Source organism: Eucalyptus grandis, chromosome 7 (genome assembly GCF_016545825.1).
Source record: "Eucalyptus grandis isolate ANBG69807.140 chromosome 7, ASM1654582v1, whole genome shotgun sequence".
Classification (NCBI taxonomy): Eukaryota; Viridiplantae; Streptophyta; class Magnoliopsida; order Myrtales; family Myrtaceae; genus Eucalyptus; species Eucalyptus grandis.
The window spans coordinates 47,704,985-47,719,154 of record NC_052618.1 but is presented as its reverse complement, the minus strand read 5'-3'; the positions used below and the strand labels follow the sequence as shown (position 1 = coordinate 47,719,154).

Sequence of the window (14,170 nt, the reverse complement as noted above, 5' to 3'; positions counted from 1 at the left end):
CTGCGGCCCGCCAACCGCGTCGCCGCATGATCGCCGGCTGCCAACCCGTCACCGCCGGGCGCGCCGAGAAGCCCATCGGCCGCCCCCTCCCGCGGCCGCCCGCCCGGCGAGAGGCGGCGGCAATTCGTCGACAAGATTAAAAAATGAATAAATACAAAAAAGAAATTGTTGCGTTACCAAACAGGTTTCTATTCTTTTTCTATTTCAAGAGTAGAAATTTTGTGTTGTTATCAAACGGGTTCTTTTACTCGAAATTGTTCCTCGGAGCAGAAATAGAAAAGAACCATTTCTGAAAAAAAAAACTCTTCCGGGAACGGAAGCGTTGTCATGCGCAGCCTTAAACTTGTTCCCTCCTCCTGAAGGTAGATCGCGACATGCCAATGTTTTTCCCGTTCCTCAGCCAATTAAACCAATTTGAATGGGGGTCCATCTTTTTCGAAGTTTCCAGTGAAGGCCTCGTCTCGGAAACCATCTTTTGTTGGGGCTGGATCGACACATTCAAGGAGACTTTACATGCATGCACAGGGTAGCTCGATCGGCGAGGAGGACGAAGGCACGGTCTGAGGCAGAAGGGAGAGAGAAGGATGACTATTATTAGGACTTCTTTTCTTTAGTTGGTGTGGATCGCGACGTGATGCATATCTGATAATTATAAAATTGAGACAGAAAGGGAACTGTACATGAGTAAGCCATCACTTCGGCTAAAGCATTTTGGAAAATTGAATCACTCACGTCCCCATTATCTGATCAAACGCGTGGTCTCCAAACCTAAACCAAAATCAAGCAATCTTTCTCTCTCTCTCTCTCTCTTCGGTCACCAACGACAAAGTGTCTTTTTTAAAAAAAAAAGAGGGGGTTGGTGGCGCGTAACCAGGGTTGGATAAATCTTAACCAGAGATGAGTCGAAGCCGCGTTAAGTAATGTCCCTTGTCCCTGCTCCCCAACAGAGCGAGCGAGAAAGAGAGCTAAGGCTGAAGAAGAAGAAGAAGAAGAAGAAGAAGAAAAAAGGCAGAGAGGGAGAGAAGAGAGGAGCAAAAAAGGCTGAAGATTCGGATCTCATGATCTGGTGAGTCCCCCGCCGACCTCAGTTTTCGATTTGAGCCCGTTGTCTGCACCGGCGATCAGAACCCATATGGGAGGGAGCGAGAGCGAAAGCAGTGGCGCTATTACGGCCGTGGGAGTGATCGCCGGCTTGGCGATCTTGGCCTTGGGCATGGGCGTGGCGAGACTGATCTTCAGCGGAAGAAGGACCATGAAAGCTCCTGGGATGGACACGCGCATCTTCCGGGACGACTTCGCGAAGAACCCAGCGTCCTACTTCCGCAACCTGCGCAAGAAGTAGTCGCCACAGCTACTTAAAGTAAAACGAGGAATTTGTGTTGTTGCGTGTGCGGTCTCAATGTCTCTCTTTTGGCTTTGCATGGTGTCTTTTGCGTGGTACACTTTGTACTCAGATTCTCGTGGTTAATGCTAATATGTGGTTTCAGTTCTATCAGAAGGGCGCGCCTCAAAATAATTTTGGTATCCGAAGCAAGTGCTGTTCGACAACGTCAAAAGAGTAGTCAATTTCTCTGTCTGTCTTAACTCATTCTTCGATCAGATTATTTATTATCTTGTGAATTGGATTTTCTATAGTATATCTCTATTCAAAATAAATGCTTAAATTTAGAGGTGGATAACTATCCGCCGCTAATCTACCCTCAAATGCTTTTCGTGATTACGGCATTTGAGATACTTAAAATTCACACATTAGAGCTAAGGCTCGTAAGAAATTTATGGATGCAATGGGCCTGCAACCTCATTAGTCCCACCGTGAAATGGTAGGTTCCCCATGTTGAAGATTGTGGTACTTCACACCATCTTTTGTCAAATCTTGATGTTGAAGCTGAAGAAAGTGGCCTCATTCCTTGATGAATATTGCATAGGGCTTTCATGTTCATCATTCCTAATTTCCTACTGTCCAATTCTTTACCAAAATTCATTTCCAAATCGCGTTAGTCCCCCCTTATACCATGATAATAGTCCTCTAATTTGGGAAAATATTATGATTTGCACCGCACATTATGGGCATTGTTGGAATATAATACACGAAAACGATAAGATCTTACAATTTACGTCAATGCGAAATCGTTAGAAAAATAAATGAAAATAATAAGGACACCAGAAATTTACGTGGTTCGGTCCGAATATCGGTAACCATGTCTATGGGAGGAGTTAGCAGCAAATACTTCATTATAAACGGATAATCTGAGTTTACAATCACTCATATGCTCAAATATTTCTCACCTAAATTTAACTCCAAACTTAAAATATTTATAAATAAATAACTCACTTAAACATAAATTCACGATACAAAATTATTGTGTGTTGAAGCTGAAAACAAGAACGCACTGCTAACCACCGGCCATGGTGGCTCCGCTAAGTAGGCTTTAGTGATCATTTGCGAGAGAGGAGAGATGTTTGAAGCCCTTACAACATAAGAGAGCTGATGGAGTCACTTGGTGACTTAAGTGTGTTACCGGAGGTAGTGGATCCTCCCACTTAAGGCACCTGGGTTTACGCTTCGGCTACCAGCGAAGCAGAGGCAATTGCTCCAACATTAAATTAAAAAAAAAAAAAAAACGCACTGCTCTCTTAAGCTTGACTTATGCGGCTTGCGGCTCCTTTTTCTTTCTCTGCTTTTGTAGTCTTCGGCGGCTTCACACTTTTCAACGTAGGGTTTCCGCCGCCCACCTGCTGGACGTTACTTTATATTTTATATGTTTGGCTTTTACGTGGAGAGAAGAACTACACTTGCTTTCACCGTAGCTTTAAATCGCGTGTGTGCCCAAAAGTGAAGACTCGACGGCCCCACGTTAACTAACCTTATTCGGCCCCCTCTTGCATATAAAGAAAAAAATTTGCTCCTTTTTTTTTTTTTTATTTCCTCTTTTATTCCTTCATGCAGTCTGAAATCTATTTGGAAAATTTTTATCGTTAAATTCGATTTAACAAATCGTTATCCTAATCCAAACTTGAGACATTAATTTAACATGTATAATTTAAATATAGTGTTGCACTTTAAACTCTTGTAACGCCTCTGCCCATTTATATGGATTTATCTCTCAAATGGAGTACTCAAAATAACCATAAAAGATGATTAAAATTTGAGAGTGGTTGTTGATTTATATATCATTCAATACGACCTCTCTCATCTAATGTATGCTAGAGATCTCGACTATCTATGTATCGACCTAATGTTAATTAGTAGGATCTACTTATTCCATAGTAGGAGGGGTCACGAAATGGGGAGGGGAAAAATCCAACTCAGCATTCCAAGGAGTTGGAGGCAACACACGAACCATTAAAAAGAAAGAAAGAAAGAAAGAAGAAAAATAATATGTAATTTTCCAAATATTGGTTAATCATTATTCTAGCAAAGATGCGAAATCCAATCCAAGAACTTATCTCTCAACCAAAGCATCGAGCATACCAGTGAACTTCTCATCTCCCCACCTTTGCTCTTGCTCCGAAGATTCCTAGGTTATCGAATATTAGGGTTAATCTTCACCCGAACCGATTCGTGGTCACCGAACAGATTCCTAGAGCACTAGTAAAGCATCTAGCATCGAGTTAGAGTTCAAAGTGGCATTTTAGGTAAAGTTAAAGACAACGTTTACTGTGAAGGTGTTGTTTTGTGAACCATCTTTTGTTGGGAACTCGATCGATGCAACTAAACCCCAAATCAAAATTTCGGTGAGTCTTTGCATACAAGCATGCATGGGGGAGCTCGACCTCCCAAGAAAAGTAAATAAATGTCGCCCTCGGAAGACCCAAAAAAGCCCCTTGAAAACTACCTACAAATAAACCAACCGGACGGCCAATGGGCAGGGACAGGGTAGCTCGATCAGCTTGCCGGCGACCGGCCTGTCGGAGATGGCAGGGGTCAAGCAGCGGTGAGGATGGAGGCATGGTATGAGAGAGAAGGGTGAATGCTATTAGGGTTTTTTTTTTTTCTTTAGTTAATGTAGATCACCACGTGATGCAAATTCAATAATTGTAAAATGGAGATAGAAAATGGGGATTGTACATGAATTCGCTATCATTTCAGCTAAAGCATTTCGGACAATTAAAGCACTTACGTCCCCCTTACTTGATTAAACTGTGTCGCCTACAACCTATACCAAAATCAAGCAATCTCCGTCTCCATCTTCTGCCACCGACAGCAAAGTGTCTTGTTACGTATGTTGGACCGGTTCCTTTCGCTCAGGATCCTATTCTCAGGAACATCATCGCCGCCATAATGCAAGCATTACCTGCTAATCAGAATCACTCAAAGATTTTCATTTTGTAGAGCATAACCAGTAAATTCCAAATGAGCATTTGTGATGTCTGCTGCCCATGAAAACGTGTAGCGAATATCTAATCGTTTTATGAATTGATTTCGACTGCACATGATCGGATTCGAACACTCTATGTCGAAGAGATTTTCCCCGACAATTATAGTGAAAACCCGCCCAAAATCAATGCTTTCTCTATTGCTACAAATTTATTTAGTCCGATTCTGTTCCGCAAAATAGGTGGTGGGAACCCTACAAGCACTTCGCGTATAGCATCATCGTCTCTATGCTATAGAATTAGGATATCAGAATCTTCTCTTCTCGTCTATTCTAAACACGGTGCTTCCCTTCTCTTCAAGACTAATAAAGCTCAGTATTACTTTGTATTTTCTCGGAACATTAGTCCTCCCACCAGTTTAGTTGTTCTCGTTTCTACCTTGCTTTTCATCCTCTTGATCTCACCACTCCTTCGCGTTCTGTTTTCCACTTACATCTCATGTAAGATCGCGGATATAATTCTTGTTGGAGTTCTCGAATGGTGGTCTACAAGATTCATAAGACGACGTCAAATCAGCTATTCGAAAAGTCGAGTGAGCCTGACTTGAGACTTCAGCAGAATCCACGAGTGAGCATGAAGAAGTTTGAAACTAGAGAGGTTCGATGTCGGCATGAATTGGAGGACGAAGACGGTGGCTCTTGGCGGTTCCCTTTTCCTGAATCTATCAACAGCGAAACTTACGGTTGTGGATCGGTATGGGCCATAATTTAAATTCTTTTAAGATGGTGATTTTATTTGTGATCGTGAATGAATTACACATGATGTGTTGTTGGTTTTTGCGATAAATTTCCTCAATTTTCTCGTAAATCCTCACACGAAATCAAGATGTTGCATGATCACTATTGAAGAGGTTGAATACCAATCACCCGTTTCCTCATGTGGAAGCTAAGTACATTCAAGATGTATAATTTTTATAGTTCCAGATAAAAAGGAGTGTTAGACACCTGAAATGCCAAAATTTGGCACAAAGGGACATTTAGTGTCTATTTGGTAACCATTCCAACAGTGACTGATTCTGATTTTTTGTTTCCGGAAGTAGATTTGGAATAGAATCAATAATAATAAAAAGTTGATTATTGTTCCGGGAACAAATCTAAGAATCAAAACCAACTCTTCTTCTTCCATTTTCTCTTATTCTTCTCTTTTTTTCTTCTTCATCGACTGCCATCAGCAATTATCGTCTGCCACCGCCGCCGTCGCTGGTCGCCGGCAATCGGTCTAACAAGCTCGCTGGAGGCAAGCCCAGCCACCGGTGAGGCTCGCCCAACCCCGGCGAAGCTCGCTTGGCCACCGACGAGGCTGGGTGAGGGCTAGGCGAGCCTCGCCCAGTTGCCGGTGAGGCTTGGCTGACGAGGGCCGACCTCGCCAAGGGCCAGCGATGCTCCGGTGAGGTCATCGGTCCTCGTCTGGCCGATCGCCGGTCTGACGATTGGCCTGAAGAAGAAGAAGAAGAATAGGAGAAAAAAAAAGAAAAGAAAAAAAAAGAAAAAAGGAAAAAAGGAAAAAATGAAAAAGTATAAAAATTATTTAAAAATTAAAAGAAATTGATTTGGAATAGAATCAATGAGCACCGTACTAAATGCAATTTTATTCCAGAATCAGAAATTTTGGACAGTTACCAAATTGTTTAAAATGCTTAGAATATGTTCCCGAGAACAGAATAAAAAAGAATCATTTTTGATCAAAATCTACTCCCGGAAATAAAATCGTTACCAAACGCACCCTTAGGGTGCGCATAACAAAATTTCTGAAATAGAAATTGATTTTTGGCTAGAAATTGATTTCTCAATTTTTATTTTAGAAATTGAGAAGTTAAAAATTTTAGCTTATAATTTCTTCTTCAAATCTATTTCTGGAATAGAAATCTGTTCGAGAAATAGAAAAATCAAATTGTGTTATCAAACGGATTTCTGTTTTAAATCTGTTTCGGGGAATAAAGAAACAGAAAAATAGAGAAGTAAAAATTTTATCATGCGTGTCCTTAAGTGCCAAAAGTTAGGATAGTGATACTTAAGTGCCAAAATATGAGTAAAATTGATCACTAAAGTGCCGATAGTGAGAAAATCAGGCCAAAATGCTGATGTAACGATTTTCCAATAAGGTAAGTGCAAAACGACATCGTTTTGCACGCTGACGTGGCTAAACAAGTGAAAAAATGATAGTGTTTTGTACTAACATGAAAATTAGTTAATATAAAAATTAAATAAATTAAATTTAAAATTAAATTTATTATATATATATTTTTTAAAAGGAGGAAACATGCAGCTGGGGGTTGAGCCCTCGCCATCACCACTTTCCTGCCGTTGCCGGCCAAGGCCTAGCAACCCCGGCCAACCAGCTGTTAACCTTTGTGCTGGTCTTCTAGATTATGGTGAAGGGAGCTTTGCTGATGAATTTGATAAGATTGATAATCTGGTAAGTCTATCTTAGTATCTCAACCTCCTTTCCCGTTGAAATGTGATTTTCGTTCGATTGATAATCTTTCCCCAGACTTTGATTCTTGAAGGAAACTAATCAATGGAAATCTGTAGGATGATGAGGATGAGGAGGATCAGCAGAAACCAACATGATCAAAGACTTGGAGGAACTTTCCATGGTGGTTGTTTACTAGAGGCTAGATCGATAATATATGTAAATATCCATGTTTTCCCTCTCCAGTCGGTGCTTTTCAATTACTGATGTATAATATCTGGAGTGAATTTGCTCTCTCCTTGTTGCTGTTTTGGACACTCCCTTAATTTATCCGCTTGGAACATGAATATGAAAATTTCACATGCTTGGTTTCTTCTGATTTTTATTCCTGCCTGAGATTTTCGCATCAGATTTAAAACAGGTGAAATTGGAGTTTGATTTGCCTGGCATTGACCATTGTCTTTGAATGATGATGAAGAAGGTGGAGAGGCAAAGCCTCACCATTTATCAATTACATGCTCCATCAAAATCAGACGCCTGCGCTGAGCTCGATTCATTGTGGCAATAAAATCTAGTGACTGATGACTTCCCGCACTTAATGTCCTCGGTTGAACAAATTTACCGGATCAAGTGAATTGCTCCTTTAACAAAATACTTTTGAGATTAATAAAAACTTGTGCTGACGCCTGTGTTGAAAGATCTTAGAGACGATTATGATTCTATTAGATCTTTTTATTAGAACAGTAAATAGGAAATTATATTCATGTATATTGCTTTTCCTATTTTATTCTTTTTTCTTATTTTACTCTTCCTTTCTTACATTATAAATGTACATTGTAATGTTATACATAATACAATACAGTGAAACACTTTCCCAAAGCTTCGTCCTCTTTTCTGTCATGGTATCAGAGCATTCGCTTCCTGCCCTAGCTTCCGCAACCTTCTGAATTGCCATTGATTCTTTCTTTGATTTGTTGCTGTGCATTCCTTTAGGCGGAACAAATTGAAAGAACGATTAGGAATTCATTCTCAATACCATGGCAAAGGACAAGAACGTTATGAATCCCTCAGCAGAAGATTCATCAACCCAAGATCAGCAAATTTCATCTTTTGATCGATACGGATCAACTCGGAGAAGAGTAGGTGACCAATGTCTTCGCCCCTGCCCCTACTCCAGTACAGATTCCGAGGCCAACTTACTGGCCTCTAGCCCCGTGGTATCCCGCACAGTGGGGCCAGTATCCATATGGAATTGACCCGACTGGTGAGTCGGGTCAGACGACTGCGGGTCACAGACTCGAATTCATGCCGGGACCCGGGTTCATGCCAGGTAAAGGAATGGAACCCTACCCGATTTCACACGGACCGCCGTATCTGTTTCCGTTCAATGGCGGCCGGCTGGAGCTTGGAGATAAGCTCTACACGTTGCCGGCAGACGGGCCGGAGTTACGCCTAATCATTCAACAGCTTACTGGACTGGCGAACTACCACTCTTGGGCTCGCGATTTTCGGCGAGCACTCGTTACTAAAACTAAAGAAGAATTCATCGATGGAACCATACCTTACCCGGCGGATGAACGACTGTAGAGGCATTGGCAGCGCTGTAATAAGTTGGTGCGCACCTGGATTGGAAACTGCTTGGCGCCAGATGTTGCCGTCGGTCTTCCTCCGACAGAAGATTCGAAGAAATACTGGGATAACATACAGGAGATGTACAGGAAATCATATAGGGCTAGGCTTTTCTCGTTGACACAAACCCTAACCGAGCTAAAACAGGGGAACCTCTCGGTCACCGCCTGTTTCAACCGGCTGTCGTCTCTGTGGAACGAAATTGAAGCAGCCGAAGACAAGTTGGAGGGGCCAGAAGCCACTCTCCGATAATTTTATGCGATGAGAGAGAAGGAGAAAGCCACCAGATTTCTTCTTACCTTAAATGACTCATACACCGCCTTTCAATGGCAGATTCTTGCCATGGACCCTCAACCTCCTCTCGGCCATCTTCCAGTTGGCCGTGCAGGAGGAAAATCAGAGAGCCACCACAACTGAACATGGTTGGACTGCTGAAGGAATGGGCTTCGTGATGTTTCCCTCGGGCTTCGTCTCGACCAAAAACGTCACTGGCACCGGAGGAAACCTCGGAGCCACAGGACAGCCGAGAGGAAAAGGGTTTGCAGCTGTGGCGGCGAGAAGTGACGGAGATTACCTTAGGTCTTCACGGATAGACAGCTGGGATCATCTCGCTCAATTGGACGGTCTGGATAAGCTCGCTGGATCTGACAGTCGAGGGAGACGCGCTGGATCGGACAGCTACAGATTGATGAATTATTCGGTTGAATTAGACGGTCGATATTTTGCCACGTCAGCGCCGATATACAAAGCATCGTACGACACACGAAATGCCATGTCAGCAGGCAAGGTCAGTGGGCAAAATTCAAAGTTTAAAAATAAATATTGTGAATATTGCAAACGTCCACACCACACTGTCAATACATGCTGGAAATTACATGGGAAACCCAGTAACAAAAAGGAAATGGAGTCTTCAGTCTATCAGGTTTCTATGCAGAGGAGTGGTGAAACATCTCAGCAGACTATCACTCAAGAACGATATGAAAATATTGTGCAAGCTTTGAGTCAACTCAAGACTGGTGATAATGGTGCAGGATTTTCAGGTACTTTTTCCCATGAAACGAATTCATTATCTATTGATGCATGGATTATCGATTCATGCGCAAGTGACCACATAGTCTGTAATGAGTACCTAATTTCTCGTGCCCAGCAAAACACATAGTCTCCTATTACGGTGCGTCTTCCAAATGGAAACATTATGAATGTTACCAAAATTGGCACCGTACATCTTGGTCAAAACCTTGTCCTTAAAAATGTCCTATACATTCCAGATTTTGAGTTTAATCTTATTTCTGTCGTAAAAGTATGTATGGACAATTCCTGCAAAGCCATATTCAATTCCAAAAATTGTGTCTTTCAGGACCTTTTGACTGGCAGAATGATGGGCTTGGATAAAGAGGCATAAGGGCTTTATGTTTAGGTCAATTCTCCAAGAGATTTAGAATTATTGAATAAAGGCATTTATTGTAATGCAATTAGTTATAATAAAAATCTCCTTTTGCATCAACGATTGGGTCACAGTGCTCGATTTCCCCATCCAAAATGCCCAATATGCCCTTTGGCTAAACAAACTCGAGCATCTTTTCCTGTTAGTACATCTCGAGCTAAAAACCCTTTTTCATTGCTTCACATGGATATCTGGGGTCCCTACCATACTTTTCATCGCGATGGATCTCGCTACTTTCTTACAATCGTTGATGACTATGGTCGAGCCACTTCGCTATATCTTATGCAATCCAAGAGTCAGACATTTACTCATTTATCAAATTTCCTTTCCTTCATTAGGAATCAATTTAATAAATCTGTACATCGAATTCGTACAAATAATAGGCGAGAATTTTTTACTTTTGATTGCGCAACTTTGTTGTCTACTCATGGGATACTTCATGAGAGTTCTTGTACTTATACTCCACAGCAAAACGGAGTTGTAGAAAGAAAACATAGACATCTCTTAGAAGTAGCCCGTGCCCTTAAATATCAAGCCTCAGTTCCTGAAGAATTTTGGGGAGATTGTGTGGTCACAGCTACTTATCTGATTAATCGCATGCCAAGTCGAATTCTTCATAGTAAAACTCCTTTTGAGATGCTTTACAAGAGACAGCCAAATAATAGCCATCTTAAAGTATTTGGTTGTTTATGTTATGCAACGACTGTGGGTCCTTGCGATAAAATGAGCCCCCGTGCAACACAATGTGTTTTTATGGGATACCCTCCTCTTCAGAAGGGTTATCATGTCATGGAGTTTTCTACAGGGAATTTCTTTACTAGTAGAGATGTTATTTTTCATGAAGACACATTTCCTTTCAAAGAAAAGCACCCTTCATCACAAGACAATTCATCAGACAACAATCGATTTCTCTTGATTGATGAAGATTTCTCATTAGCATATGGGTTTCTTATGGCACCTCCAACTCCTATGGCACCGGCACCACAAGAATTCTCAAATCCGGAGATGGAATTATCAGCTTCATCAGAGGAAGTCTTTTCATCTACTTCAGCAGAAGACACAACAACAATGGCTGCTGAATCATCCATGACCTCTGAGAATATTGTTGATCTACCTCGTCGTTTTGGAAGACAGACTCGCCCACCTACGTGGACTAAAGACTATATCTGTTCTGCTGCAAACTTTTTAGGTACACAGTATCCTATTTCATCCTATTTTTCCTTCAATAAGTTATCAGGAGAACATATGATTTGTATCAGTCGAATCTCTAAAGAACATGAGCCATCTTCATTCACCGAGGCAGCAAAAGATCCTAAGTGGTGGCGCACAATGGAGTCAGAACTTACTGCACTCGTGGAGAATCATACTTGGGATGTTGTTCCTTTACCACCGCATCGAAAACCGATCGGATGTAAATGGGTTTACAAGATCAAGTTCAAATCTAACGGTTCCATAGAACACTACAAGGCTAGGTTGGTAGCCAAAGGCTTCACTCAAAGAGAAGGTTTCGATTATCACGAAACATTCTCTCCAGTTGCGAAGGAAGTTACTGTCCGGTCTTTTTTGTCTGTAGCAGCAATCCGCAATTGGTCCTTGCATCAAATAGACGTCCACAATGCATTCCTTCATGGTGATTTAGATGAAGAGATCTACATGGATCTTCCTCAAGGATTACGTAGACAGGGGGAGTATCGGGTTTGCCGTCTTCGCAAATCCTTGTATGGATTAAAACATGCATCTAGATAGTGGTATGCCGAGTTTACTGCTGCTTTAACCAATGCAGGTTTCCAACATTCCAAGCATGATCATGCTTTATTCATACGAAATGTGGGAAAATCATCGATTTATTTGCTGATATATGTTGATGACATATTGGTCATGGGAAACAATGATTCCCATGTTGCAAGACTTAAGGAATATTTGCACTCCACTTTTCACATCAAGGATTTGGGACCTCCCAAATACTTTCTTGTCATTGAAATTGCCAGGATTGATAAAGGAATTTCTCTCAGTCAAAGGAAATTTGTCTTGGAAATCATTTCTGAGGCTGGATTATCAGGATGCAGGCCAGCAGTAATTCCCATCGAACAGAATGTCAAGTTGACAACACATGAGTATATCTTCATTCTTCTATCTCAAACAAAGATCCGTTATTTAGGGATCCGTCGGGGTATCAGCGACTTGTTGGAAAGCTGATATATCTTACCATGACAAGACCTTATGTGGTACAGATACTCAGCCAATTCATGCATATGCCAAAAGAGTCACACATGAATGCAGCCTTAAAGGTAGTAAGATATTTGAAGGAATGTCTAGGGCTCGGTATATTTTTATCTCGTGAATGTGATATGGGGATGACAGTTTATTGTGACACTGATTATGCTACTTGCCCGATGACTAGGAGATCTATCACCGGTTTCTGTGTTAAATTGGGAAAGTCGTTGATCTCATGGAAGACAAAGAAGCAGTCTACTAACATGTCATAAGTTGAATCAGAATATCGAGTCATGGAAAAAACTACCTGCGAAATAGTCTGGGTACGAGGACTTCTTTCGGACTTGGGAATACAGGTCAGTGGAGCAAGTGAATTGTTCTGTGATAATGATGTTGCACTTAAGTTAGCAACAAATCCGGTTTTTCATGAGAGGACAAAACACATAGAAGTTGATTGTCACTTCACTCGCGACAAGATCAAAGAGGGAGTTCTCATAACAAAGGGCATCGGAATAGTGAATCAACCTACAGATATTTTCACTAAGCTGTTATGTTAAAGACAACACAAGTTTCTGTTGAGCAAGCTAGGTGTCCTCGACATATATAGTCCACCAGCTTAAGGGGGAGTGTTGGAAGATCTTAGAGACGATTCTGATTCTATTAGATCTTTTGATTAGAACAGTAAATAGGAAATTATATTCATGTATATTGCTTTTCCTATTTTATTCTTTTTTCTTATTTTACTCTTCCTTTCTTACATTATAAATGTACATTGTAATGTTATACAGAATACAATGCAGTGAAACACTTTCCCAAAGCTTGGTCCTCTTTTCTGTCAGCTTGGAAAAGAGATCCTTTTGAACATTTACTACAACTTGAATAGCTTTATAGTCGGGAAAAGTGCCAAAAAAGTCCTAAACCTTTTGCCTTTGTGCCAATTTAGTCCTAAACCTTTTTTTGGTGTCGATTCAGTCCTAAACCTTTTTAAGTTGTGCCAATTGATCGTTTCCGACAATTTTGACCGGATTTTGCTAAGCGGACGCCGGCCGGCTGACGTGGCATGATCGGCGCGCGTGGACAACTTTTAATAATATTTTAATATTTATTTATTTATTATTTATATTTATTTATTTATTTATTTTTGTCTTTTTCCTCCAGCCGGCGAGGGCGAGCCTCGCCCATGGCCACCTCACCGGATCGGCCATGGGCGATGGGCGAGGCTCGCCTCGCCGGGCCCTCGCCCGACCTCGCCGAGATCAGGCCATGGGCGAGGCGAGCCTCGCCCATGGCCGAGGGCGGCGAGGCTCGCCCTCGCCGAGATCCGGCGAGGGCGAGCCTCGGCCATGGCCGCCTCGCGAATCAGGCCATGGGCGAGGCTCACCCTCGCCGCCTCGCCGGATCCGGCGAGGCGAGCCTCGCCCATGGCCGGCGAGGGCCGGCGAGGCTCGACCTCGCCAGATCCGGCGAGGGCGAGCCTCGCCCATGGCCGCTCGCCAAATCAGCCGGCGAGGCTCGACCTCGCCAGATCCGGCGAGGTCGAGCCTCGCCCATGGCCTGATCCGGCGAGGCGACCATGGGCGAGGCTCGCCCCGCCGGCCCTCGCCCTCGCGGCGGTCGCTTCGGCGGTCGCCGAACCTCGGCGGCCGGCTGGAGGAAAAAATAAAAATAAAAATAAAAAAATAAAAATATTAAAAGTATTTAAAAATATTAAAAAAATATTAAAATATTATTAAAAGTTGTCCACGTCGGCGCCGATCATGCCACGTCGGCCGGCCGACGTCCGATCAGCAAAATCCGGCTAAAATTGGCCGGAAAGGACTGAATTGGCACAACTTAAAAAGGTTTAGGACGAATTGGCACCAAAAAAGGTTTAGACTAAATTGGCACAAAGACAAAAGGTTTAGGACTTTTTTGGCACTTTTCCCCTTTATAGTCTTATGCTACACTACTTTGTTCATAAAGTAGAAGAGGTTGGTGGGGAGACGGGGATTCATTTAAAGTCGATCTAGGAAATTTAAGCAGTGGAAGCCTCATACGCTTCCAGAGAGAGAGAGAGAGCATTGAGTATTGAAATAACTCCCAGACCAAACTCCA

General features: G+C 42.3%; 1 long non-coding RNA gene across 1 annotated transcript; it reads left to right on the top strand.

Moving 5' to 3' along the window:
- The first annotated feature begins 5,055 nt into the window (after positions 1 to 5,055).
- On the top strand, positions 5,056 to 7,168 carry LOC104453870. Its single transcript, XR_005552699.1, has 3 exons — positions 5,056 to 5,070; positions 6,629 to 6,792; positions 6,909 to 7,168. It is a non-coding gene; the product is annotated as an uncharacterized LOC104453870 (long non-coding RNA).
- The last annotated feature ends 7,002 nt before the right edge of the window (positions 7,169 to 14,170 follow it).